Genomic DNA, 23,537 nt, shown 5'->3' on the forward strand with positions numbered 1-23,537 from the left:
ATTAATTAGGGTTTGCATTTTTGCATTTGTAGCCAGTTTTGTGCATGTGGGTTAGGATTCCTTGCATAGGTCTACTTTTGCTTATACATAGTCTACATGTGTCAAGTTTAGGACTAGATCATAGGCTCCCGATTTGGCATTGTCTACATGGTAGACGTAGACTCCATCATTGGGTGGTGTTGGTGTCATGTGTACACCTTAATCTGGTGTGATGTGGACATGCTTCCCACTAGCTAGTTTACCTGCCCTACTCAACAAAGTTTACTTGCAACCAAGCATAGATGTCCTTGTTGGCTATTGCTCCTTTTTTCTCTTGCTTGCTTATTTGTTTGTTTAAGGATTGACAACCCTGTTAAAGTATGTGATCTCGCATGTCACGTAGACATATCTGAACAAGAAGGTACAGGATCTAGAGTGGAAAATGGTTCCATGTGACCCTAGTCCAGGACGAGTAAGCCAGGGTTCCACTCTACTACGCGTTCGAGGTCAGGTGTGTCCTGCACATGAAGCAGTGCCAGTCCATACTGCGAGTCTCCATTTTTGTGGGCTACTCTTCTGAATCAAAGGCTTACAAAGTTTTTGATCCAAGATCAAACAAAGTTTTCGTTCGTCGAGACGTTGTCTTTGGTGAGCGAGATTTACTTCGCCTTTTGTTGCCCATACCAACTAAACAAGAATCTTAGATTGTGCCACATGAACCCCATTAGTCACCTACAACTTCACCTCTTGAGGAGGCTTCCTCCTCTCGATAGCCACCCAAGGACTCTTTACCTTGCATGGTATCAACAAACCATGCGTGATTCTGGCATGCCAAATTTTTTCGCAGCCAAGGTTTTCAACCATCTCACTGTGACCCCAATATCTATATTCACACTGATCAAGGGATGGTTTGCTACCTAGTGGTGTATGTCGATGAACTCATTATTTATGGTTCACATCAAGCCAAAATGGTTGATATCATGGCACAGCTCAGACGAACTTTTGAGATGACTAATCTCGGTCTTCTCTCATATTTCCTTGGCATGGAGGTGGTTCAACATCCTAATGGTATTTTTGTGTCTCAACAGAAGTACTGTCTCCAACTCATTACTTCCTACTTTCTTGATGGTGCTATCCCTGTGGTTACTCCATTGGATCCCACCGTCAGTCTATCAAAGAAAGTGGACTCACCTACACATGAAGAGCGAGCCTACCGCCAAGTGGTTGGGAAACTAATCTGGCTCAAAAATTCTCGTCTTGATATCTCCTATTGCACATCCATTTTAAGTCAGTATTTCAATGCTCCTAAGGGGCCACATTGGAGTTCAACAATAAGAGTTGTTCTAGGTACCTATTTGTATGGACTTCACTACAGTCGTGGGATCACCCTGCGTGGTTACACGGATTCCGACTGGGCTGGTGATTTCGATTCTCGACGTTCTCATGGTGGTTATTTGTACTCCCTTGGATCTGTCCCTTTCTCTTGGTCTAGCAAAAAGCAGGATACCGTTGTAGGTTCTTCCGCTGCGGCCGAATACGGAGCCCTCTGTGACGCCACCATTGAGGCTATGTATCTTTGTTAGCTTCTTTCGGAGATGCGTTTCCCCATTGACACCGCTTCTATCATCTTCGTCGACAGTCAGAGTGCCCTTGGTGGTAATCCTATTTTTTCTAACCGTACCAAGCATGTGGGTGTCCATTTTCATTTTACCAAGGAACAGGTTGAGCTTGGTACCATCCGACTCTAGTACATTCCTACGGCGGACAACCATGCAGACATCCTTACGAAGTCCGTCAACTGCCCCATTCTCGAGCGTCTTCGTGATTGGATCGGTATCGGTCCACCACCATCATCCTTCGCACATTGAGAAGGGGATCTTCCTCTCCTTTCACATTTTTTATCATTTTTGTATCGGGCACATGAGTCAGTGAAAACCCCATGAGGGCATGGCTCATATGAAAACCCATTGCATTGCATTTTTTTCCATCTTGCATTCCCTATGCATAGCATTCTGTTTTTGTGTTTGGGGCGCATGTATGAATGAAAGCCCAAAAATGGGCGTTCATGCATGTGAAAACCTCTTCCATTGTGGCATTCTTCCAGTATCTCTCCCAAACTCAGAAGCCTCTACTCCGGTCTCAAATCACATGGTCCTCATCTTTGACAACCAAAGTTGTTTTCCCTTCATCTTCTCTCATGATCCCTTTTTGGTATGAGAGGGGGGGGTGTGAAAATATACCCAAAAGGGTATTTTACCCAGCCCAAAAAGGGCTATTTAGTCATTTAACTTCACTATTATTTGCTGGCCGACTGCCTCTGCTGGCCGACCAGCACCCTCCCTTTCCATATAAATATGAGATGCATCCTTATTCAACGCATCAGTCAAAGAGCACCTTCTCTACTGCTGGTCGCCAACATCTGGTTCCTCATCAGCGCCCAATCTGCCTTCTTTGTTGCTGGTGGAGGCCGCCTACATCAGGGCTGTCTACAACGTTTGTCATCGCCTACATCAGGGCTGTCTATAGCGCTTGTCATCGCCTACATCAGGGCTGTCTACAGCATTTCTCCATCACCTACATTAGGGGCATGTTCTGCGTTTGTCATCACCTACATCAGGGCTGATCTCAGCGTTTTCACCTTCAGGTGTACTTCTGCGTTTGTCTTCAGCATACCTTCAGGCTGACTTCAGCATTTCTTCACAAGGAGTACTTCAGCATATACATCAGCCTTACATGAGGGATTTGCAAATAGCCATAGACACAGCCAAGTCGGTGCCAAGATGGTTGCTGAGAACTTTGCAAGATAGCAAACTTGCAGCTCCACTGAAAAGTAGAACAAGGGCTAGTTCCAACCATGCATCAAATATGCATCATGGGGAGTTTGCATTAGCCATGGGTGGTCTCTTTGATTTAGAAGAGCCTTCTTCTTATGAAGAAGCACAGAAGAACAATACTTGGGATCTAGTGGACTTACTGAAAAACAAGAATGTCATTGGAACAAAGTGGGTGTATAATTCAAAAGGACGTCTGATGGTATCGCTGACACGTACAAAGCAAGACTTGTGGTTAAAGGCTATTCTCAAAAAAAGGGAATAGATTACGAGGAGACTTTTGCTCCTACTTCGAGAATGACTACAATCCGATCAGTGATTGCATTGGCTGCACATAAAGGATGGAAAGTGCATCAGTTGGACATAAAAACTGCATTCTTAAATGGGGATTTACAGGAAGAAGTATATGTAAATCAGCCCATTGGTTTTGTAGTTTTCGGTGAGGAACATAAAGTATGCAAGTTAAAAAAGCATTGTATGGGTTAAAGCAAGCTCCAAGACCTTGGTATGATAAAATACATGCTCATCTAACCAGCCAGGGTTATGTGAATAGTCCAGCTGAAAGCACATTGTATGTGAAGAAAACAGGTGCCGATATTCTCAGAGTCATCTTGTATGTAGATGACATGCTCATAACAAGGACTAGAAAAGAACAAATTTCAGATTTCAAGGCTGATTTGAAAGTTGAATTTGATATGTCAGATTTGGGGCCTTTACACTACTGTCTTGGCGTACAGTTTACGCATAGAGATGATGGCATTGTTATGCAGCAAACTAAGTACATAAAAAGGTGCTAAAAAGGTCTCACATGGAAGAATGGAAGCCAATTTCTACTCCAGTAGAACCAAGTATGCGGCTTACTATGCATGGTATTGGTGAGCCTTTTGAGGCCAGCATTTACAGCCAGGTAATGGGATGCCTCATTTACTTGTGTAACATGAGACTCGACATATCTTTTGGGGTGTCTTTGTTGAGCAAATTCATGCACAGCCCAGGCACAAAGCATTGGCAAGCAGTCAAACGCATTTTCCGTTATCTTCAGGGTACCCTAGATCTTGGTTTGTTCTATCCCAAGGGGGGCAGCTTGCAGCTTTATGCATACAGTGATTCAGATTGGGTTGGTGATTATGATACTAGGCAATCCACCAGTGGAAATTGTTTTTTTCTTCGCAGTTCATGCATATCTTGGTTGAGCAAAAGCAACCCACGATTGCTACATCTACTTGCGAAGCTGAGTACGGGGCAACCTTCACAGCTACAGTAGATTGTGTATGGTTGGGGAGATGATTGGCTGATCTTCGTGAGTGTCAGCAGACAATGTCATGACCCTGTGTTTTTCTCTGGACAAGATGCAGATGTGTACGGGGACATGGTGGACAGTGTGAATGGCATCAGGTGGGAGTGATTATGGAAGCCCATGTGTGGATAACCCCATGTGTGAAAGGGGGCAAAGGAATTTTAGCTTGAAAGGTTTAAAAACCTTTGTAGTCATTTATAAAGCTTTTCATTAAAGAAACGTGGCCCTTATGCTATATTTGGGGCCACGTGTGCTTTTTGGGCAGAAAAAGCAGGAGGCGCCTTACTCTTGTGGGATGCGCATGTGCTTTTTGGAGTGGCTGCGTAGAAGTTGGCTGCGTGGAAGAGAGGAGAAAGCAGGCCGGTTGACTGCGTGGAGAATAGCCGTACAGTACAGCAGCTGTGAGAAGGCTGATACAGGCTGGTACGGGTGCTGCAGGTGCGCCTACTGTGCAGGTGTAAACTTGTACGAACAGGTACATACAGGCAGATAAGGACAGTTCTGTCCAGTCTTGTACAGCCGCAGGCAGCACATCTCCAGGGTACAGATGGCACATAGAAAGCTAGGCCATGCGTGTGCTTTTTGGCTCGTGGAAAGCAGGCAGACTGCAGCGCTTTTTCTCTCTCTCTCTCTCTCTCTCGCTTGGTGCTCAGGTGGCCAGGACTACAGAGGTGCACATGGTGCTAATCCCTCTTGCAACAAGGTTGTTTTGGGTCAGTTTATGGACTGATTATGGGCTGTTTTTGCTTGGTTGCAAATTCAGCTATGTGCTTGAGTTTTTGGCTGCAAGTACAAGGTCTTTTGGTTATGTTTCTTGGCATGGGAGTGATGCAAGCTCGCATGGCTGCGTGCTCATGGAGCAGATTGTTTTCTTCCTGCTAGAAAGGAACAGTGGGACCTACAGTTATGGGCATCTCTATGTTGCCAGATGTTTCATGAGGGAACAGGTAACTAGATGTGTGCCGTTGTTGGCGAGGAAACATGTTTTTGGGTTTCTCCAGGAGATAGGTCACATGCAGGCAGAAGGTACAGGAGTGGACACATGTTTGGTACAGCCTTGCTACTGACAAGACAGGGGTCAGGGAATCCATGACAGAGATGGATAGTACCCTTGGAAGGTAGAGAGGGTTTGTACAGGTGTGTCAACTGTATGGTATGCTGTGCTGTGATGCGAGTTCTCTTTTGAGAGACAGTTTGGGAGTCTGTGTTGTGATGCAGAAGCACTGGATGTGTCAGGGTGTGATGCTGTTCATAGTGTGAGAGGCTATGGATGGTTGTGGCAGCCTTGATCATGGGAGAAAGCTTCTGTATGCGGACTCAATGTGAGAGAGTCTTTCGATGTGAACAATGGCTGGATTTATTTGTGGATGCCGTGTGGACAAGAAGCCAGATGCAGGTTCTTTGCAGGCTTCAGGAGTTCTACTGGGACGGCTGAATTACCAGCCTTATATTGTAATCAAAGCTCTTAAAATCAATTAAAGAAATACCGCAAGGGGCGCCACTGCGATTTGGGGCCAATCGGTGTCCGTGTACTTTTTGCAGGAACACTCTAGCTCCCCTTGTTTGTTTTCCTTTTCTAGGTCCTCAATGGTGTTGAAGTGTTTTATGTGCGAGTGTTTGTTCCACCGCCCTTTGGGTTTCTGAAGGCCGGTTTACAAGGTTCCGTTGCCGGGACACATCGTCGACTTTCTCAAGGAGGCGAGTCCGTGGTTGCTTTGGTCGGGACAATCGCCAACTTTCCTAAGGGGGCGAGCTCGTGGTTGTCTCATGAGAGTCACATCAAAAGCTTCAACATGAGGAAAGTGAAAAGGAAGTGCAGGATACAGTACAGGATTTTGTGTCTTTGCCTATATGAGGTGAAGAGCAAGAGCTGAAGATGAAGTTCAGGAGAAAAGACACCAAGGACAAGAAGTAGTCGGCCAAGAACAAGAAGCAGTTGAAGTGTTATGGTGCAGGAGATGCGTTGAAGGCTATGGCTTTCGACAATTTGTCACCGGTGGTATCTTCATAGAGGCTTCATGGGTTCGGAAGACAGTTTCTTTGTGGTGATCTACTATGCTTCATCGAGGACTTGTGCTTATCACTTGGGTGGAGTGCAAGCAGGTTTTGGGTGCCTGAGGATGTATCAGATGAGGCTCAGATGGAAGTGGAGGAACTTGACGAGGTTCTTATTCCTGAGCATATGCTGGCACATAAAGGAAAGAAAGGTACAGGATAAGGTTTCCCCTCGCTATCCTGTGAAGTTCAAGAGCTATTCACTGCTGGATACGAAGTGGATGGAGGAGGTTCACTGATGGATGCGAAGTGGATGGAGGAGGGTGACTTAGCAGATTCACCTCAGGAGTTGCAGCTTTATCTTGATGCCTATGAGTTGGAGTCGACTCTTGTTACGGCTCATTCAGGTTCAGCAGAGCATAGGTCTGGAGCATTGCCTGATGCTCAAGAGGGGGGTAGCACCTCCGCTCCCTTGTTGTTACAGACAGGCTCATTTGTTATCTAGGAGTCGCTTGGTGACATCTTTGTATTCACCCGAAGGTACTGAGGCTGACAGTACATCTGCTTATGGGACTTCTATGATCTTGTGTTCTAGACACATGAGATGGTGGTTGAGTATGGTTCACAGTCGCGCGCACCTGGAACTCTAACTGCAACTATGGATAACTCTATGGAGGGCATAAGTCTTGCGAGCAGTCCTAGAGTTGGTTTGGTTCATGGAAATATGGATCGAACTCTGTTTGTGCATGTATGCATTCACTTTTTGAGGTAGAGGTATTTTTGTATTCTGGTGCCATTGGATCCTGGTACCATTGAGAATACATTGGGAAATACTCTGCATTGTGTCATGTGCTGCATGTATGTTGGTATGATACATCAAGTGCTTTATTATGTCATGGATGCACCATTGGGTGTAACTCCTGCGGGATGGCCATGAGACATATGTGGGAAAGTACTTGGTAGATGTAGTGTTTGGATGCATTGAGTGCTTTCATATGCTCATGTTTTACCTTCAGTCGTGGGTCCTGCGGGATGCCCATGGGCGTAAGGCTTGCGAGCAGCCCTTAGACTGTTACTTTGGAGTAGGTAGAGCATCTTGAGGAGCATATTGTTTGCGAATGCATGTATGTGTCATGCATATGTATGCCATATGTAGAATGATGCATGGTTTTGTTTTTGGCTAACACAGTTAACGTGTTTCCATTTGGTTTTAGACTTTTGCTGTAGGTTCTGAAGGAACAAGCAAGAGGACAGTGTGGCTTATTGTGCAGGATGATTGTTCTATCATCCAGATGCATTGGAAGGCCATTGTTTTTGCCATATGGGGTGTCTGTGCTCATGAGATGCTTTACTGTGCCATTGAGTGCAAACGAGGACGCTTGCCATTTTTCAAGAGGGGGGTATGTCATGACCCTGTGTTTTTCTCTGGACAAGATGCAGATGTGTACGGGGACATGGTGGACAGTGTGAATGGCATCAGGTGGGAGTGATTATGGAAGCCCATGTGTGGATAACCCCATGTGTGAAAGGGGGCAAAGGAATTTTAGCTTGAAAGGTTTAAAAACCTTTGTAGTCATTGATAAAGCTTTTCATTAAAGAAACGTGGCCCTTATGCTATATTTGGGGCCACGTGTGCTTTTTGGGCAGAAAAAGCAGGAGGCGCCTTACTCTTGTGGGATGCGCATGTGCTTTTTGGAGTGGCTGCGTAGAAGTTGGCTGCGTGGAAGAGAGGAGAAAGCAGGCCGGTTGACTGCGTGGAGAATAGCCGTACAGTACAGCAGCTGTGAGAAGGCTGATACAGGCTGGTACGGGTGCTGCAGGTGCAGGCGCCTACTGTGCAGGTGTAAACTTGTACGAACAGGTACATACAGGCAGATAAGGACAGTTCTGTCCAGCAGGTATAGGCGGGACAGTTCAGTCTTGTACAGCCGCAGGCAGCACATCTCCAGGGTACAGATGGCACATAGAAAGCTAGGCCATGCGTGTGCTTTTTGGCTCGTGGAAAGCAGGCAGACTGCAGCGCTTTCTCTCTCTCTCTCTCTCTCTCTCGCTTGGTGCTCAGGTGGCCAGGACTACAGAGGTGCACATGGTGCTAATCCCTCTTGCAACAAGGTTGTTTTGGGTCAGTTTATGGACTGATTATGGGCTGTTTTTGCTTGGTTGCAAATTCAGCTATGTGCTTGAGTTTTTGGCTGCAAGTACAAGGTCTTTTGGTTATGTTTCTTGGCATGGGAGTGATGCAAGCTCGCATGGCTGCGTGCTCATGGAGCAGATTGTTTTCTTCCTGCTAGAAAGGAACAGTGGGACCTACAGTTATGGGCATCTCTATGTTGCCAGATGTTTCATGAGGGAACAGGTAACTAGATGTGTGCCGTTGTTGGCGAGGAAACATGTTTTTGGGTTTCTCCAGGAGATAGGTCACATGCAGGCAGAAGGTACAGGAGTGGACACATGTTTGGTACAGCCTTGCTACTGACAAGACAGGGGTCAGGGAATCCATGACAGAGATGGATAGTACCCTTGGAAGGTAGAGAGGGTTTGTACAGGTGTGTCAACTGTATGGTATGCTGTGCTGTGATGCGAGTTCTCTTTTGAGAGACAGTTTGGGAGTCTGTGTTGTGATGCAGAAGCACTGGATGTGTCAGGGTGTGATGCTGTTCATAGTGTGAGAGGCTATGGATGGTTGTGGCAGCCTTGATCATGGGAGAAAGCTTCTGTATGCGGACTCAATGTGAGAGAGTCTTTCGATGTGAACAATGGCTGGATTTATTTGTGGATGCCGTGTGGACAAGAAGCCAGATGCAGGTTCTTTGCAGGCTTCAGGAGTTCTACTGGGACGGCTGAATTACCAGCCTTATATTGTAATCAAAGCTCTTAAAATCAATTAAAGAAATACCGCAAGGGGCGCCACTGCGATTTGGGGCCAATCGGTGTCCGTGTACTTTTTGCAGGAACACTCTAGCTCCCCCTGATTGTTTTCCTTTTCTAGGTCCTCAATGGTGTTGAAGTGTTTTATGTGCGAGTGTTTGTTCCACCGCCCTTTGGGTTTCTGAAGGCCGGTTTACAGACACCCACCACCATTCTCATTGATAGCCAAAGTACTATGGCTGTGGCACGAAATCCCGTATTTCATGCACATACCAAGCACATTGAGATTCATTATCACTATGTCAGAGAGAGGTTACATGGAGGGGAGATCAGTTTATCTTATTGCCCTACACAGGATAATGTTGCAGATTGATTCACAAAGGCTTTATCTCGAGAGAAGTTTGAAGCTTTACGCAAAGCTTTGGGATTACTCTCATATAGAGAGTAATCTACTACCTTGTACAGGTTCACACTTCCACTACAAGGGGGATTTGTAGACATATGCTCACTTATAGTAGTGCTACGTGTGAACAGGGCTTAACCAAGGGTCCTTTTTTCCATGTGCTTTTTCCCCTTGGATATCAAATGTGAAAGGATGCTCTATCCATATAACTTTTGTACTTGTATATTCTATGGAAGTGACTCACATGCAAGGGTTGACTTGCATTCGTGATCACCACACATCTTGTGTCTTGCTCTCTCTCTCTCTCTCTCTCTCTCTCTCTCTCTCTCTCTCTCTCGCGGCTGCCCCTCTGGTGATTGAGGCTCTTACGAGATCAGTCTCCTACATACATGGCTTGTGGGATCTCCCCCGAGACAGATATGCACGCCTCGCCCTGGAGTCCTCCCGACAATTAGCTTTACAGGGAGACACTGCTTGTTGGTATGGACAGATGACATCTTGGTTCCAGGCACATGGTTTTAGCATGGACAGATTGCCTCCCTTCCAGTATTCTCTGGAGGCACCCTCTCTCACTCTCACACGGACAGAGATTACCAGACTCATCCGTCAGGATTTAGTTCAGCTGGGACATTAGGAGGACATGGATACAGCCGACTGAGGAGCTGGGCACGAAGATGGCTTTCTACAGAGAGCATTTTCTTCAGCTCACAGCAGATGGTTTTGTGATTAGACCCAGTTACATGGATGTACACTTGTCTCATGCAGTACGATGTGCTATTGGTCAGATTCGCACATCCTCACACCAGCTTGAGATTGAGATTGGCCGATATAGAGGTATACCAGCTGAGGCCAGGATATGCCGAGTATGCCATGGGGAGCCAGAGACAGAGCTGCATTATATATGCCATTGTACTGCATACTATGAGATACGTGGTCGTTTCCACTGTTTATTCAGAGAGGGTTTTTGACCACTTTCCAGAGTCATGGGGTACGAGGACCAGAGGTGTTTGGGATTGTTCTTGCTTGAGCTGCGGAGACATAGAGATAGCCTGCTTAGGCGCACAGAGAGCGAGACTCAGAGGCACATTACAGACTTCTTTAGTCCAGCCATCACTGCGCTAGATGGACCACAGCAGCAGCAGGACATGGATACCGCCCACACCAGAGGTACACTGATTGATCGTGCGATTGAGCTTGGGTGGTCTAGACGCCCACGACTACGGAGGAGGGCATCCCAGCATAGACGGAGGTTGCAGCGGCGGATTCGGATTATTCTTGCGAGGCATGCGGGAGACCCAGTCAGGGTGCTGACCACAGAGGATATTGAGGAGATCCGCCAGCGTCCGATGCGGCACATATTATGAGATGGAGGCACCTCCATAGTGTGCCCTCCGTCCCACATGATATTGTATCCCCTCACTATATTCCACTCACCTCCATAGCGTACCCCCCCCCCCCCCCCCTCACTATATTCACACCCTATAAGGGTTTCTGTTTACCTTCCAGTTCTAGTTTCATTTTCTAGGTGCTAGTAGTATCATCTTTATTTTTCATTTTTTGGTTTTTTTATCCAGACACTGTATGAGATCCACCATGATGTAACTTTTGGTCTCATAGGTCATTATGGCCTTTTGAAGACGTTAATATAACATTTCATTTCATTTCATTTCTCTCTCTCTCTCTCTCAGCTGCTTGTTTCTGCAACTAACCCTAATTTGTAGGAAACCTGCTGCTGTGTGAGTGAGTGAGTATATACATATATACCTAGATGAATCCAGCAATATGCCCAAATTCACCTAATCAGAAAGTGCAAGTTATAAACTCATGGTAGTCATCCACAAGACTATATAACCATCAACTCCATCATGCATAGTATCGACTAAATACTACGATATCTCCACTAACGTCATCAATAGCGGGTATAGAACTTGGTATCAATATATGCCTCCACACACACACCCCCCACACACACACACGAGCATACATTTATAGAAAGGTCTGCGTACTGAGTTTTTGACACAACTCCGGAGATGTAAGGCAGACTTAGCCATAATGAAGCCTAGCACTAACGAAACATAACAAATAGAAAGAATTATTACAACAAAAAGGTAGTTGATAGGGCATAAGCACCACTATAGATAAAAAGAATTAACAAAATATCAACTTGCTTGCAACTTGGACGAAAACTTCACAATGTGTAATTCGCATGTCCACTAATATAGCATAAATATATACCTAGATGAATCCAACAACATGCCCAAATTCACCTAATCAGAAACTGTGAGTTATAAACTCATGGTAGTTATCCATAAGACTATATAACCATCAACTCCATCATGCATAGTATCTAAATACTATGACATCCCCACTAATGTCATTAGTGCCAATATCGGGTGTAGAACCTGGTATCAATATATGCTCCCACACACACACACACCCCACACACGCGCACTGAGACCGATCCCGTCAAGTGGGAAAGACTCCGTTGGACACCCACACGCTTAATAGCACAACTTTAAAACCACAAATTTGAAATGGACAACTTAAAACAACTTGAAATTAAATGAAATGAAATGGAAAGATGGACACCAGCACTGGGGCCGGAACGGGCCGACCCCCCCCTCAATATATGATATATTTATTGGGAGTATTTAATAAATACAATGCTCCATGGGTTCCAAGAACAAGATAATGTCCATGTACATATGAAAACAGTACCAAACAAGTAGGCTCGAATTTCGATGAAGAAAACTCGAAGCAGCATGACCACTAGTGTGGTCCAGTCTCTACGGTCCCGTGCTTTCACTGGACTCCGCGGAGAGCGCCTCACTGGTGTTCCGAGACCACGCACAAACAGGCGCTCTCGTACTAACACCTGGCTCTCCCGATCTCAGCACCTTTGGACCGAGGTTCGCCAATACAGCTTGGACAACCCGGCACCGAACGGGTGTGGCCGTAGAGGGATGAATCCCTTATCAGATTTAAACATAAAATGCTTTACTCAAATCTGAAAATCACTTACTTGTAGATGGTTGATAGAAGACCAAAACTTGTGGTGTTTGTGTAGACTTTGAAACCACCCAAGAGATGTGAAGACTTCTAGTAGCCGCCAATGGAAAAGAAGTACAACCTTTAGCCAAAAAGAAGATGGAGCTGCCGCCTTAGGAGAGGTAAAGTACTCTTGTAGGAACACAGCTACCAACAGAAGCAGCTACGCATGAAGATACAGCCATCTGAGTAACTGGAGCGTGGCCTGCTGGTGATGGAACAACAGCTGGGTGCTGTAATATGCTGCTGAAGATGGCCTACATCTGCCTGTAGAGGAACTAGGCAGCACAGCCTGTGGGTAAACAGCCGCCAGAAGCAGATGTAGCCGTACAGTAGGAGATGGCAGCCAGTTTGCAGTAAGTTTAGTCGCCTGGCAAAGAAGGCAGAGAGAATACACAGCTACCAGCAGAGGTTTAGTGCTTTGGCGTCTGCATGAAGAAGAGTGGTGGAGGGGCAGCCGACTGTAGTAGCACAGAGGCAGGTAGCCTTCAGGTGGTGGCAGCCGGCTGCAACACAGTAGCCGCCTATGCACAACAGATTCAGCAGCCGCCTGTGGTAAATATGCGCAGCAGTGCCCTGTGAAGATGGCCCACGTCTGAGAGCAGTAACAACCGCCTGAAGGAGCAGCAGTACATCAGCCGCTTGGTAGGGTCGTAGGCGCAGCCAGCAAAACAAAGGGTACTGCAGTCGCTTGAGGCGTGTACAGCCACCAGCCACGATGGAAGAGATGGCCGCCGGTTGATGAATCGTAAGAAGGAAGCGATGATCCCCACGCTTGATGGAGGGAGTCCTTTTTAATAAATTAATGTGGAGTTAACCTTGGTGATACCCACGCATGCATGTGGGGAAACTAGTGGGGGTAGGTGACCATGCCCACCCCCACACTCACTTAAAAGTGGGGCTCCCCACCTTGGCCCCTAAGTGGGTGCCCAAAGGGGGTGCCCACTTTTAAATAAATGTGAACACCTAACCTTATAAATTAAAGGGTTAGAATTTAAAACATTAAAACAACAAGTGCGACATACTTACCACCTGTTCACATGCACTAGAACTCGTCAGAATACAGGGCAGACTTCACGACTCACTGGCAGGCGTCCCCGCTCAGTAAGTAACACGTCAAACAGGCAAACACACAAATACATGTCATGCGAAAACAGTTTCAAACATGCAAAATATGTGTGCATGTGCAAAAAGTAACATGGACATATCTCCCGTTCATGGAACATGTACAAAATATCTGTCGGCACAAAACTGGCACGACATAAAAACATAAAAACCTGGTCTTCCTATGGAGTGACAGTCCCATAGGTAAGACACAGTTCCAGGCACGAGTTTCCCTATGGTGTGACAGTCCCATAGGTAAAACACGGCACGAATACTGGCTCTTCCATGGCGTGACAGTCCCATGGATCGATCACAGTCCAGGTCATACACGGGTGGCACTGATCTGGCTCCCGTCCATACGACACCATCCTGCTAGCACACGGGTGGCACCAGTCTGGCTCCCGTCCATGTCAGCAAAATACTGGCCTCTTCACAGGAGACACCGGCCTGGCCTCAAGTGAACGAGACGCAAAAACTAGGAATGGACCAAATGGTCGGCCAATTGGTGACATCCCCCCGGGCTTCTAAGGAGTTGACCTCAACTGAAAAGCCTCAAGATATGCCTGCAACAATTGCGGATAATCTGCAAAATAATCCTCATTTACCCACTTGGCATCAATAGGCAAATAATTCTTAAACTTCACAAGGTATCTCCTGGAAAGCTTTCCTGCAGGTAGCTTTCTCTCCTTGTGAAAAACAATCTGTTCTGGCTGGAGGATCTCCTCAAGCTCTTCAATTTCTGGCGGATCTTCTGTGACAGGCTCATCAGGATCTGGCCCCACATATTTCCGAAATAGACTCACATGAAAAGCATTGTGAATCTTCCAATGACCAGGTAAAGCAAGTCTGTAGGACACTTCATTGATCTTGTGAATCACCTTGAAGGGTCCATAATAGCGAGGAGAAAGCTTAGGATATGATCCTTCTCGTCCTGGCCTCTTCCGAAGTCTAGCCTTCTCAAATTTCAGCAATACCCAATCACCTTCTTTGACTTCCATGTCCCTTCTATGCTTGTCAGCAGCCATTTTATGCTTATCCTGAGATCTTGCAATGGCTGTCCGCACCTGACCAAAGGCAACATCCAAGTCACGAACATATTCATCAGCTGCAAAAATCTCATCCTTTGTACGAAGGATGGGTGGCAAGACCACTCTGCCATAAATAATCTCAAACGGAGCCTTTCCTGTGGAAGCATGGATCGTATTGTTGTAGGCAAACTCAACAAGTGGAAGATACTTCTCCCATGCACTCTTTTGATCTGCCACATAACACTTCAATAAATCCAACACGGCTGAATTTGCAGCTTCACTTTGGCCATCCGTTTGGGGATGATAAGCTGATGAAAACTCAAGCTTAGTACCCATATTATCAAATAAAGCCCTCCAAAATAGGCTTGTAGTCCTGGGATCTCTATCCCCAACAATGGATTTAGGCATACCATGATGCTTGAAAATATTAGCAAGAAAAAGCTTTACCATATGATCAGCTTTAATGGTTTTCTTGACGGGCAAGAAGTGAGCTTGCTTGCTAAACCTGTCCACAATAGTCCAAATAGCATCATTCCCATGCTGGGATCTAGGCAAATCCATAATAAAATCCATCGTGATACTTTCCCAAGGTTGCGAGGGAATAGGCAAGGGCTGAAGCAAACCTGGAGGCTTTTGCCTGTCAAATTTCACCTTTTGGCAAGTAATACATGCACGCACATAAGCCTCAATGTCTTTACGCATGCTTGGGCAAAAGAAATACCTCTGAATCATGCGAGTAGTAGGCATAATACCTCGATGACCAGCATATGGTGGAGCGTGACATTCGTCCATAACCTTTGGACGCAGATCCTTCACCACACATATGCAATTATCCTTCATTAGATAACCCTCGTTGATAACATAAGAGGCATGAGAATGACCAGCCATCAAATCAGTCCATATATGGCAAAAATCAGCATCCAAATGATACAAATCTCTCATAGCAGATAGATCTCCATGAGAGGCCACTGAGATTTGAGCAATATAAGGCCTCCTGGATAGTGCATCGGCCACCACATTTTTCTTTCCTGGAGTATGCACAATCTGAAAATGAAACATGGAAAGAAAATTTGCCATTCTCATCTGCTTCTCTGAAAGCTTGGTTTGAGATAGAAAGTATCTCAAGCTTTGATGATCTGTCTTGACTACAAATTCAGCCCCAAGAAGGTAGTGTTTCCAAATCTTTAAGGCGTGAATTACAGCCAAGAGCTCTTTCTCATAGATATCCATATGAAGCTCAGCATCATGCAAAGGACGGCTCTCGTATGCAACTGCATGCCCTTCTTGATTTAGGACAGCTCCTATGCAATCACCACAAGCATCACATTCAACCACGAATGACTTGTGCAAGTCAGGAACAATCAATACTGGACCACATATGATCGCATGCTTGAGCTGCAAGAAAGCATCCTGTTCCTTTGAAGTCCATTTGAAAACAGTTTTCTTCTTTGTGAGATCATGTAGAGGAGTGGCAATCATAGTAAAATGCCTTATGAAACGCCTAAAGTACGAACATAATCCCAGAAAACTACGTACTTGATGTACGTTTTGCAATTCGGGCCAATTCCGAATAGTCTCTATCTTTGCAGGATCCATTGTAACTCCATCCTTGGATACAATATGTCCCAGATAATGAATCTCTGAAAGGAAAAACTCACTTTTCTTGGCATTGACGAAAAGTTTATGCTTCCGCAACTCTTCGAACACTGTGACCAAATGAGTTCTGTGTTCCTGCTCATTCTTGGAGAAAACCAAGATATCATCAAAGAAGACTCCTGTAAACTTGCGATGGGGTCGGAATATCCTATCCATCATACGATTAAAAGTAGCAGGAGCATTGGTGAGACCAAAAGGCATTACCAAGAATTCATATAATCCGAAGGCTATCCTGAATGTAGTCTTATGGACATCTTGTGGCACCACGCGTATCTGGTGATAACCACTCTTCAAATCAAGTCTGCTAAAACAAGCTGAGCCATCAAGCTTATCCAAGATATCATCAATACGTGGAATAGGAAATCTGTTCTTGATGGTAAGCTTGTTCAAAGCTCTATAGTCCACACACATACGGAATGATCCGTCCTTCTTTTGAACAAGAAGCACAGGAGAGCAGTAAGGTGAGGAACTGGGCTGAACCAAACCTTTCTCTAAAAGCTCGTTTACCTGCTTCATAATTTCTTCTTGTTGTGCAGCACTTACTCGGTATGCGGGTTTGTTAGGTGGAGAACTACCTGGCACAAGATCTATGCGGTGATCTTCGGGCCTTTGGGGAGGTAATTCACCTGGCAATGAGTCAGCAAAACAGTCGTTGAATGCATTACGAAAATTTAGCCTATCATTAGACATAGCATCGACATTTTGATGATTTGGCACAAGACTATCACGCACAAAAACCAAGTACGCTGAAAGACTCTTTTTCATTGCTTTATTAATTTGGATGTGTGATACAACTGGGATAGTATCCCCTTCTTTGCCAGCATCAATAAAATGCATGCGGCCTTTATGCATAAAAGAAATCATATTGGACTTGTAGTCTTTGCGGGGCTCAAGCCTATGGTGCCACGGCTTGCCCAACAATATATCACATCCATTCAGTGGAGCAACTAAGAAATGCTCATTATCAAGATAGCCCTGTATATGGATGCGCAACTTCCCAATCAAAGGGGTAACCTGCACCTCTTTACCAATAAATGCAGCTTCGGCTTCAATCTGAGGTCCCATGTTTTCAACCTCAATACCCAATGCAGCTGCCATTTGCATAGAGATGAAATTGTCAGTTGCACAGTCATCAAACATGAAGAGTGCGGGCTGATCCTTGATTTGCCCCCAAGCCTTGCAAACCATACGCTCTTTTGCATCATGACCTGTATTACCTTGCACATCAGGAACTGCATGAACATTAGCTTTGGTGTGCTTATCCTCGTGCTTTGGTTTGCGATCTGGGCATTGCCGAAACATGTGGTCTTTGCTACCACAAGAAAAGCATTTTCCATCCTTAGCATATTGCTCTCTTTGTTCCGGGGTTAATCCAAATTTGTTCTTCCTTGGGCCCTGTTCTTTAGATGTGTTATTTTTAGCTTTACCACCCTTATAGGGCTCCCGGAAGTTCTTTTTAGGTGGCTGTCCACCCTTTTGCTGATTTGGGACAGCCTTGTCCTTCCCCTTGGAACCTCCTTGATCCTGCTTGATCTTGAGCACCAATTGCTCTGTAGCAAGGGCAGAAGCTGTGAGTTGTTGCAACGTATGTTTTGGGTGCAATTCAATACCCGATCTATATGCAGGTTGCAATCCAGAACGAAACTTCCTCTTTCTTTCATCCTCTGTGATTAGCATGAAGGGAGTCACTTCCAGCAACACTTTCCAGAATTTGTTAACATACTGTTGCACACTCTCATTATCTTTTTGCTCCAACCTGTCCCACTTTTGAGTGAGAGTTTGCTCTGCATTGGGTGGCAAGAACTGAGCATAAAATCTATCTTTGAATTCCTTCCAAGTGGAGATGGGATCCTTGGTGATCTTTTCAGTGATTCACCAATGGGCAGCAGTCCCTTTCAGAAACATGCTAGCATGGTGCACCTTTGATTTTTCTGTGAAATCCTCATCGCTAAAAGCAATGTCGAACTGTGCCACAAACGCTAACACCTTAGAAGCATCATGTTCACCATGAAAGACATCAAATTTGACAGATTTATCACCTGCTTTGAACTCCTTGAGCTTCCTGGCATGAGGCTCATGGTCCTCTCTTTCTCTTTTCCCCTTATCCAACGGGGTAGCCCTGTCTGCATGGGCTCCATGGGCCGTCGTAGAAGCTTCATGGGGCACGGTGGCATGTGCTCCACGAACTCGAAGCTCAGATGCATGTGACTTACCTGCATATGGCATGGTCTCTCCATGAGACAACTCAGAAGGCAAAATTTTTCTGGAAGTAGACCTGTCACCATGAGATACATATCTTGCATGCATGTGACTTTCGTGCCCTCCATGAGCACTGGCATACATATATCTGTCAGGCTTAGTGCCTTGGGGAGAAGATGCATGTCGAGAGGTGACAGTCACCTCTTCCTTTTGCATAAAAGATTTCAGCCCTTGGGATGCGGGATCTCCATGCTTCAAACGAGGTGGATTTCTGAATTTCAGCTCTCCGTCATCCCCCTCTTTGATATCACCTTTGCGAAGGAGATAGGCAAGTGCCAACTCCCTTGGTTTCTTGCCCACTTCACGAGCCATTGATTCAAAGGTTACATCAACCATAGCATTAGCCTTCCTGGCTTCAATAGCACTTTGTAGATGGGGATCTTCATGCAAAAACTTTAATTCTTGCTCTTGAGCCTGCAAAAGTTTTCTCATATGTTCCATTTCAGCCCTCATAGCATCAGGCTCTTGTTCAAGCATAACTGTCTTTCCTGGAGACAGTTGACCCTTGGATTCACTATCAAGAACCCTTTCAAGGGGCTTGTGTCTACCTCGCAGGGCATCAGATCCACGAGAAGCACTAGCTGGACCCCTCGAATTTGGCACTTCCAAAGGGTTGCCTTGGCTGTCCATTGTGTTTTAAGTTTGCTAAAAGCGGGATGTCCAGTACACAGGTTCGTTTCCCCACTAGGAAGAGGGAAACAACCGTGCTCTGATACCAATGAGACCGATCCCGTCAAGTGGGAAAGACTCCGTTGGACACCCACACGCTTAATAGCACAACTTTAAAACCACAAATTTGAAATGGACGACTTAAAACAACTTGAAATTAAATGAAATGAAATGGAAAGATGGACACCAGCACTGGGGCCGGAATGGGCCGACCCCCCCCTCAATATATGATATATTTATTGGGAGTATTTAATAAATACAATGCTCCATGGGTTCCAAGAACAAGATAATGTCCATGTACATATGAAAACAGTACCAAACAAGTAGGCTCGAATTTCGATGAAGAAAACTCGAAGCAGCATGACCACTAGTGTGGTCCAGTCTCTACGGTCCTGTGCTTTCACTGGACTCCGCGGAGAGCGCCTCACTGGTGTTCCGAGACCACGCACAAACAGGCGCTCTCGTACTAACGCCTAACTCTCCCGATCTCAGCACCTTTGGACCGAGGTTCGCCAATACAGCTTGGACAACCCGGCACCGAACGGGTGTGGCCGTAGAGGGATGAATCCCTTATCAGATTTAAACATAAAATGCTTTACTCAAATCTGAAAATCACTTACTTGTAGATGGTTGATAGAAGACCAAAACTTGTGGTGTTTGTGTAGACTTTGAAACCACCCAAGAGATGTGAAGACTTCTAGTAGCCGCCAATGGAAAAGAAGTACAACCTTTAGCCAAAAAGAAGATGGAGCTGCCGCCTTAGGAGAGGTAAAGTACTCTTGTAGGAACACAGCTACCAACAGAAGCAGCTACGCATGAAGATACAGCCATCTGAGTAACTGGAGCGTGGCCTGCTGGTGATGGAACAACAGCTGGGTGCTGTAATATGCTGCTGAAGATGGCCTACATCTGCCTGTAGAGGAACTAGGCAGCACAGCCTGTGGGTAAACAGCCGCCAGAAGCAGATGTAGCCGTACAGTAGGAGATGGCAGCCAGTTTGCAGTAAGTTTAGTCGCCTGGCAAAGAAGGCAGAGAGAATACACAGCTACCAGCAGAGGTTTAGTGCTTTGGCGTCTGCATGAAGAAGAGTGGTGGAGGGGCAGCCGACTGTAGTAGCACAGAGGCAGGTAGCCTTCAGGTGGTGGCAGCCGGCTGCAACACAGTAGCCGCCTATGCACAACAGATTCAGCAGCCGCCTGTGGTAAATATGCGCAGCAGTGCCCTGTGAAGATGGCCCACGTCTGAGAGCAGTAACAACCGCCTGAAGGAGCAGCAGTACATCAGCCGCTTGGTAGGGTAGTAGGCGCAGCCAACAAAACAGAGGGTACTGCAGTCGCTTGAGGCGTGTACAGCCACCAGCCACGATGGAAGAGATGGCCGCCGGTTGATGAATCGTAAGAAGGAAGCGATGATCCCCACGCTTGATGGAGGGAGTCCTTTTTAATAAATTAATGTGGAGTTAACCTTGGTGATACCCACGCATGCATGTGGGGAAACTAGTGGGGGTAGGTGACCATGCCCATCCCCACACTCACTTAAAAGTGGGGCTCCCCACCTTGGCCCCTAAGTGGGTGCCCAAAGGGGGTGCCCACTTTTAAATAAATGTGAACACCTAACCTTATAAATTAAAGGGTTAGAATTTAAAACATTAAAACAACAAGTGCGACATACTTACCACCTGTTCACATGCACTAGAACTCGTCAGAATACAGGGCAGACTTCACGACTCACTGGCAGGCGTCCCCGCTCAGTAAGTAACACGTCAAACAGGCAAACACACAAATACATGTCATGCGAAAACAGTTTCAAACATGCAAAATATGTGTGCATGTGCAAAAAGTAACATGGACATATCTCCCGTTCATGGAACATGTACAAAATATCTGTCGGCACAAAACTGGCACGACATAAAAACATAAAAACCTGGTCTTCCTATGGAGTGACAGTCCCATAGGTAAGACACAATTCCAGGCACGAGTTTCCCTATGGTGTGACAGTCCCATAGGTAAAACACGGCACGAATACTGGCTCTTCCATGGCGTGACAGTCCCATAGGTAAAACACGGCACGAATACTGGCTCTTCCATGGCGTGACAGTCCCATGGATCGAACACAGTCCAGGTCATACACGGGTGGCACTGATCTGGCTCCCGTCCATACGACACCATCCTGCTAACACACGGGTGGCACCAGTCTGGCTCCCGTCCATGTCAGCAAAATACTGGCCTCTTCACAGGAGACACCGGCCTGGCCTCAAGTGAACGAGACGCAAAAACTAGGAATGGACCAAATGGTCGGCCAATTGGTGACATCCCCCCGGGCTTCTAAAGAGTTGACCTCAACTGAAAAGCCTCAAGATATGCCTGCAACAATTGCGGATAATCTGCAAAATAATCCTCATTTACCCACTTGGCATCAATAGGCAAATAATTCTTAAACTTCACAAGGTATCTCCTAGAAAGCTTTCCTGCAGGTAGCTTTCTCTCCTTGTGAAAAACAATCTGTTCTGGCTGGAGAATCTCCTCAAGCTATTCAATTTCTGGCGGATCTTCTGTGCCAGGCTCATCAGGATCTGGCCCCACATATTTCCGAAATAGACTCACATGAAAAGCATTGTGAATCTTCCAATGACCAGGTAAAGCAAGTCTGTAGGACACTTCATTGATCTTGTGAATCACCTTGAAGGGTCCATAATAGCGAGGAGAAAGCTTAGGATATGATCCTTCTCGTCCTGGCCTCTTCCGAAGTCTAGCCTTTTCAAATTTCAGCAATACCCAATCACCTTCTTTGACTTCCATGTCCCTTCTATGCTTGTCAGCAGCCATTTTATGCTTATCCTGAGATCTTGCAATGGCTGTCCGCACCTGACCAAAGGCAACATCCAAGTCACGAACATATTCATCAGCTGCAAAAATCTCATCCTTTGTACGAAGGATGGGTGGCAAGACCACTCTGCCATAAATAATCTCAAACGGAGCCTTTCCTGTGGAAGCATGGATCGTATTGTTGTAGGCAAACTCAACAAGTGGAAGATACTTCTCCCATGCACTCTTTTGATCTGCCACATAACACTTCAATAAATCCAACACGGCTGAATTTGCAGCTTCACTTTGGCCATCCGTTTGGGGATGATAAGCTGATGAAAACTCAAGCTTAGTACCCATATTATCAAATAAAGCCCTCCAAAATAGGCTTGTAGTCCTGGGATCTCTATCCCCAACAATGGATTTAGGCATACCATGATGCTTGAAAATATTAGCAAGAAAAAGCTTTACCATATGATCAGCTTTAATGGTTTTCTTGACGGGCAAGAAGTGAGCTTGCTTGCTAAACCTGTCCACAATAGTCCAAATAGCATCATTCCCATGCTGGGATCTAGGCAAATCCATAATAAAATCCATCGTGATACTTTCCCAAGGTTGCGAGGGAATAGGCAAGGGCTGAAGCAAACCTGGAGGCTTTTGCCTGTCAAATTTCACCTTTTGGCAAGTAATACATGCACGCACATAAGCCTCAATGTCTTTACGCATGCTTGGCCAAAAGAAATGCCTCTGAATAATGCGAGTAGTAGGCATAATACCTCGATGACCAGCATATGGTGGAGCGTGACATTCGCCCATAACCTTTGGACGCAGATCCTTCACCACACATAGGCAATTATCCTTCATTAGATAACCCTCGTTGATAACATAAGAGGCATGAGAATGACCAGCCATCAAATCAGTCCATATATGGCAAAAATCAGCATCCAAATGATACAAATCTCTCATAGCAGATAGATCTCCATGAGAGGCCACTGAGATTGCAGCAATATAAGGCTTCCTAGATAGTGCATCGGCCACCACATTTTTCTTTCCTGGAGTATGCACAATCTGAAAATGAAACATGGAAAGAAAATTTGCCATTCTCATCTGCTTCTCTGAAAGCTTGGTTTGAGATAGAAAGTATCTCAAGCTTTGATGATCTGTCTTGACTACAAATTCAGCCCCAAGAAGGTAGTGTTTCCAAATCTTTAAGGCGTGAATTACAGCCAAGAGCTCTTTCTCATAGATATCCATATGAAGCTCAGCATCATGCAAACGACGGCTCTCGTATGCAACTGCATGCCCTTCTTGATTTAGGACAGCTCCTATGCAATCACCACAAGCATCACATTCAACCACGAATGACTTGTGCAAGTCAGGAACAATCAATACTGGACCACATATGATCGCATGCTTGAGCTGCAAGAAAGCATCCTGTTCCTTTGAAGTCCATTTGAAAACAGTTTTCGTCTTTGTGAGATCATGTAGAGGAGTGGCAATCATAGCAAAATGCCTTATGAAACGCCTGTAGTACGAACATAATCCCAGAAAACTACGTACTTGATGTACGTTTTGCAATTCGGGCCAATTCCGAAT

The 23,537-nt window shown here is 45.7% G+C and overlaps 1 protein-coding gene across 1 annotated transcript in view; it reads left to right on the forward strand.

The window, feature by feature from the left end:
* LOC147641623 (uncharacterized) overlaps window positions 1-23,537 on the forward strand; it is a 58,849-nt gene that overhangs the window by 1,286 nt on the left and 34,026 nt on the right. The window lies entirely within an intron of this gene.

Source organism: Cibotium barometz, chromosome 1 (genome assembly GCF_041138505.1).
Source record: "Cibotium barometz isolate CiBa-2024 chromosome 1, ASM4113850v1, whole genome shotgun sequence".
In the NCBI taxonomy this organism is placed as follows: Eukaryota; Viridiplantae; Streptophyta; class Polypodiopsida; order Cyatheales; family Cibotiaceae; genus Cibotium; species Cibotium barometz.